The sequence below is a fragment of the Macaca mulatta genome, chromosome 13 (genome assembly GCF_049350105.2).
Source record: "Macaca mulatta isolate MMU2019108-1 chromosome 13, T2T-MMU8v2.0, whole genome shotgun sequence".
Classification (NCBI taxonomy): domain Eukaryota; kingdom Metazoa; phylum Chordata; class Mammalia; order Primates; family Cercopithecidae; genus Macaca; species Macaca mulatta.
Genome location: NC_133418.1, coordinates 12,685,121 through 12,690,977, shown reverse-complemented (window position 1 = coordinate 12,690,977; position 5,857 = coordinate 12,685,121). Strand labels below are relative to the sequence as shown.

Here is a 5,857-nt window from a genome sequence, read left to right as displayed (position 1 = left end):
TGTCCAGGACTGAGTGGGGTCCCCAGGAGAACTTTCACAGCTGAAACTGAGAGAGTCCAGAACAAGGAAGGGCTAGTTATAACTAGTTAATTAGGCTTACTGGGAGTTCTGATTCTCTGAAAGGGAACTAGTAACAAAGATTCTTTGCTTGTCCAAGCGTTAGGCAGACTGTAAATACCCATCTGTGCTCTTCCATGTGAAATCCAGTTTTAGCAAAAACCTTACTAAGTCATTTTAACAAGAATGCCCGACCTTTGACACCTGATTAAAATTTTTCACAGTTTTGCTGTCTGATCACCTTGGCCTGCCTTCAGCAGGAATCCTGTCAGGTCTGTTCAGCCGGTATTCTCCCCAGACTTGGTGCAATTTTCTCTTAGTATTTTTCCATCCTCCGACCCCTGCTCCTTGGTGATAAATCCCTTCTCCCTGTTGTATTCAGAATGGAGCCCAGTTCTACAGCGGGATCTCTTTTCCCCTGTTGTGGTGATCCTGTATAACATTCGCCTTCACCACTTTAACTTCGTTCTGGCTTTGGCTTTTGCGGGGAAGGGGAGCTAATGGATAAAAGCTAACCATGAAATTATGCCACACTATGAGGTGGGTGCAAAAGTAATTGCGGTTTTTGCAATCAAAAGTAATGGCAAAAGCCACAATTACTTTTGCACCAACCTGATAGATGGGCTCAATTTCATGGTTAGCCCACATCCATTAGCTCCCCCTCTGAGCACCTGGGCTAACTCAATTTGCTTGAAGAGAACAACTTCCAGGCTGTTGGATTGTCCAGTTCTGGGCCTGACAGGCAGTCATGAGAGGGGAATGGCTTCATACCTGACTCCTGGCAGGTCTGCACAGTCACAGTTGTTCTGAGTTCCAGGGCCCACACTCAATGCTGTTGCACGGCAGATGAGCTCTCTGGTGGAGGGATATTTACCAAGCTCATTCTGACCCTTGTGAGATATAAGTGGTTGCAGAGGCTGCAGTGTTGGCTGGGACAGGCGTAGGATCCAGAGACCGCTCATCTTGTAATTCTGCTCCACTCCTTTGCAGTCTTAATCGTGGGCAAGTTCTATAGCTTTCTTTTTTTTTTTTTTTCCTGAGCACAGGGTACTTTATTGATGGTACATGACAAGGTGGGACTCCCTAAGCCCTTTCCCTCTTCAGGGGGTCTACATGGAAACTGTGAGTGGAGATTCAGTGTGGTGGGGGAGTGAGTGTGGCAGGGAATCCCCAGCCGTGAGGGCCTCTCTTCCTCTTGTGCTCTCGCTGGGGCTGGTGGTCCAGGGGTCTTACTCCTTGGAGGCCATGTGGGCCATGAGGTCCACCACCCTGCTGCTGTAGCCAAACTAGTTGTCATACCAGGAAATGAGCTTGATAAAGTGGTCGTTGAGGGCAATACCAGCCCCAGCATCGAAGGTGGAAGACTGGGTGTTGCTGTTGAAGTCGGAGGAGACCACCTGGTGCTCAGTGTAGCCCAGGATGCCCTTGAGGGGGCCCTCCGACGCCTGCTTCACCACCTTCTTGATGTCATTGTATTTGGCAGGTTTTTCCAGACGGCAGGTCAGGTCCACCACTGACATGTTGGCAGTGGGAACACGGAAGGCCATGCCAGTGAGCTTCCTGTTCAGCTCAGGGATGACCTTGCCCACAGCCTTGGCAGCGCCAGTAGAGGCAGCGATGATGTTCTGGAGAGCCCCGTGGCCATCACGCCACAGTTTCCCGGAGGAAAACTGGCAGTGATGGCGTGGACTGTGGTCATGAGTCCTTCCATGATACCAAAGTCGTCATGGATGACCTTGGCCAGGGGCGCTAAGCAGTTGGTGGTGCAGGAGGCATTGCTGACGATCTTGAGGCTGTTGTCATACTTCTCATGATTCACACCCATGATGAACATGGGGGCTTCAGCAGAGGAGGCGGAGATGATGACCCTTTTGGCTTCCCCCTGCAAATGAACCCCAGCCTTCTCCGTAGTGGTGATGACACCAGTGGACTCCACGACGTACTCAGTGTCAGCATCACCACACTCGATTTTGGAGGGATCTCGCTCCTGGAAGATGGTGATGGGATTTCCATTGATGTCAAGCTTCCCGTTCTCAGCCTTGACGGTGCCATGGAATTTGCCATGGGTGGAATCATACTGGAACATGTAAACCATGTAGTTGAAGTCAATGAAGGGGTCATTGATGGCAACAATATCCACTTTACCAGAGTTAAAAGCAGCCCTGGTGACCAGGCGCCCAATACAACCAAATCCATTGACTCCGACCTTCACCTTCCCCATGGTGTCTCAGGGATGCGCTGGCGATGCACGAGAAAACGTGGCTGACTGTCGAACAGGAGGAGCAGAGAACCTATAGCTTTCTTAAGTCTGAAAGATGAGAATAGCAACAGCATGGTAGTCACACCTATTGATAGGGTAGAGTGCAGTGTCTGACAGCCAGCAAGGGAATCATGCTAGCATATGAAAACATCCCTGGCATTTGGAAGGTGGTTGTGGTACGGTAGAAAAAAACCAACGATGCTGTATGTGGAGAAAACACAGAATTCTGTCTTTTATGAGGCATCATCCTGAGCAAAAGCGGAGCCTTGGGTATGGCCAAAAACCCTTTGCCCCTCTTCCCACCAAGAGTCAGAGGCTAAGTTGCCTCCACATTGCCTCAGGGCTTGACCATGGGGCTTGCTTGGATTTCTAGGACACTGTGAAGTGGGCACAAGTGGCAGCTTGGTAAATGCATGCCTGGAGGTCGCCTTGTGGCAGCAACACCCAGGATAAATAACCAGGAGAGAGGCTGAGCAGTCAGTGGGCGGGGTCCCCAGCCCACTGAAATTGACTGAAGAGGTCCTATGAGCTCAGGTGAGGCCAGCTGAACTATCCAGAAACCCATGCAATTGTCAGAAATTCCACATTGTTCTTAGCCTCTCAGTTTTGATGCGGTTTGTTTCATTTTTATTCCGGCCGAGACATTTTAATTTTTGTTTTTATTTTATTTAGTTACTTTTAGAGGTGGGATCTCACTGTGTTGCCCAGGCAGGTCTCAAACTCCCGGCCTCAAGTGATCTCTTGCCTCAGCCTCCCAAAATGCTGGACTGACTGATTTGACCCACCACATTGGTTCGTGCCAGGCATTTTAATCCTCACAAAAGCCCTGGGAAGGTAGGTGTTCTCAGCACTGCGCTACAGATCAGGATTGTTCTCGGAAGCAGCAGCACCTGCTCTCAGGGGTTGCACCTGGTCAGTGGCTCCCCCTGCCAGGGCTTTCTGCGTCCAAATTAAGGTTTCATATCGACTCCCACTCTTCAGAACTTAAGATGTTTTTACTTAAAGATCTCCTGTAGGTCAAACCTGTTTTTATCCTGGTAAGTGTAATCTTTTTTTTCCCTTTTCTGAAAATACCAAAGCAATTTAAAGATAATTTTCTCAGTAGTCTTCCTAGGTAAGATAAGGAGAAGTGAGTATTACTCCACAAAAGTCAACAGGATGTTTTTTAAAAAATCAGTGCTAAATGGACATGGGGTGTCTTCACAAGGATTCCCAAAGGAGCACTGGCATGGGGTGTGGACAGAGCCTGCCCATCAAGGTGGCCATCCCGGAGTGCCCACTTTATCACAGCCTGGGGGCCGCAGACTTCTCTGTTAAGGGCCAGATGGTAAATATTTTAGGTTTTGCTAGTCATGTGGTCTCTGTCACAGCTACTCAACTCATGCTGTTTTGTTTGTTTTCTACTGGGTGCCTTCTCAATCACTTTCTTTTTTCAACAAAGTACCACTTAGGAAAATTTTATAGCCTGAAAGCACTCCAATCAGTTCTGGCTCTGTATGCTGATAGAGGTAAGGTGTTGAAAACCAAGACTTTCTGTTACCCCATAGGTAGGCTTAAGAACTTTCCAATCATATTTTATAAAACCTAAAGTAAACGTACTTCTATGGGATGGATAAAATAAATGATGGTCCTAACATTTTGTGGCTTGGGGTCATGGATTAAAAAGGCTGCATCTCAAGCAAATCACAGGCACACCCTGTTTTAGCGCGCTTCACTTTATTGTGCTGTGCAGATGCTGTGTTTTTGACAAATCTGAGGTTTGTGGCAACCTTGTGTCAATCAAGTCTATTGGCACCAATTTTCCGATTCTTTTAGCAATGACGTATTTTTTAATTAAAGTATGTACATTTTTGTTGTTGTTTATTTTATTTTCACTTTTCTTTTAGCATTACTTTTTATTAAAAAATCATGTAGATACATAGTAGGTGTGTATATTTAGGGAGTCCATGAGATACTTTGATACAGGCATGCAAGGAGTTATAATCCCATCAGGGTAAATGGGGTATCCATCCCCTCAAGCATTTATCCTTTGTGTTATAAACAATCCAATTATACTTTTAGTTATTTTAAAATGTACAATTAAATTATTTTTGACTGTAGTCACCCTGTTATGCTATCGAATACTAAGTCTTATTCATTGTTTCTATTTCCTTGTACCCACTAACTATCCCTACCTCCCAGCTACTAACCTTCCCAGCCTGTGGTAACTGTCCTTCTACTCTCTATGTCCATGAATTTAATTGTTTTACTCTTTTTTTTTCTTTTCTTTTTCCTTTTTTGCTTTTCTTTTTTTTTGAGAGAGAGTCTTGCTCTGTCACCCAGGCTGGAGTGCAGTAGGCACCATCTCAGCTCACTGCAACCTCCGCCTCCTGCGTTCAAGTGACTCCCTTGTCTCAGCCTCTTGAGTAACTGGTATTACAGGCGCCCACCACCACGCCCGACTAATTTTTGTATTTTTAGTAGAGATAGCTCTTCACTGGGTCTCCAGCCTGCCAACCTACCCTGCAGACTTTAGATTTATCAAGCTTCTGAGACAGCCAAGTATAAAGGGGTCCCTGGATAACCTCTGACCAGCCTGGGAACTGGGAGGAACACGCACTGGGGTGCAGCCTGGGGCAGTTCACACCTTTGCAGGTAGGAGGAGAATGACCCCTCCTCTTCCCCCCGTAGTACCTGGGATTCAATCTGTGAGGTGGAAAGTGCACTAGCAGTACTCTGGCTTTGTAGAGAGTCCTTGTTTCCCTTTTTTTCCTTTTTTCCCAATAAATTCCATTTTTCTCATCCTTCAAAGTGTCTGCGAGCCTAGTATTTTTCATGGTTGTGTGAAAGGGCTCCATTTTCAGCTGAGCTAAGGAGAAAGTCCTACACTTCCATAATCATGCAAGCGAATTCTTTAAAATAAATCTCTTTATATATACATGTCCTATTTGTACTGTTTCTCTGGAGAAGCCTGACTATCACAAATACCTTCTAGAAAACATTTTAAGAGCATATTGGACTAAAGAGAATTAGGAGGAAATAATGGAGAGAGTGAAGAGAAAAATAAAACTTTGGAGAAGGACATGATTTCTCTGTGTCAAACAGTCTTGTTGAGATTCTTATTTCCTGTTAGAAATAATTAAATTATATTTGGCTGTGGCCTACTGGATCTATGTTGAGGTTGCCCACGGTCTTATTACGATAATCAGGCTGATGTGATGAAAAGACAGTTGTCCTTCTCTCTGAACCTTACCTCCTGGCAGGAATTACTTGCTTGTGTGTGTGTGTGTGTGTGTGTGTGTGTGTGTGTGTGTTTGTGTGTGTGTGGGAGAGAGAGAGAGAGAGAGAGAGGTAGGCAGACAGAAAGAGATTATTTTAATATACACAGAAGGGAAGTAGAGAGGGTGAGGGGGGGAAATGAAGGAAAGTTTTAAGTTTCATCTTTCCAACTTGAAAACCATCGTGGGAAGTATCAGTGTCCTTCAAAGGAAAAAGAACACAAACTTGAAAGGGGACAGGATATGAAAAAGAAAGGGTGTGATGGGCTGTTGAGTGGAGGCG

At 45.8% G+C, this 5,857-nt stretch overlaps 1 pseudogene across 1 annotated transcript; it reads right to left on the bottom strand.

Annotated features, from left to right (window-relative positions):
• Positions 1-1,166: 1,166 nt before the first annotated feature.
• On the bottom strand, positions 1,167-2,346 carry LOC712631 (glyceraldehyde-3-phosphate dehydrogenase pseudogene; annotated as a pseudogene). Its single transcript, XR_013566.5, has one exon. The product of XR_013566.5 is annotated as a glyceraldehyde-3-phosphate dehydrogenase pseudogene (transcript).
• Positions 2,347-5,857: the final 3,511 nt, after the last annotated feature.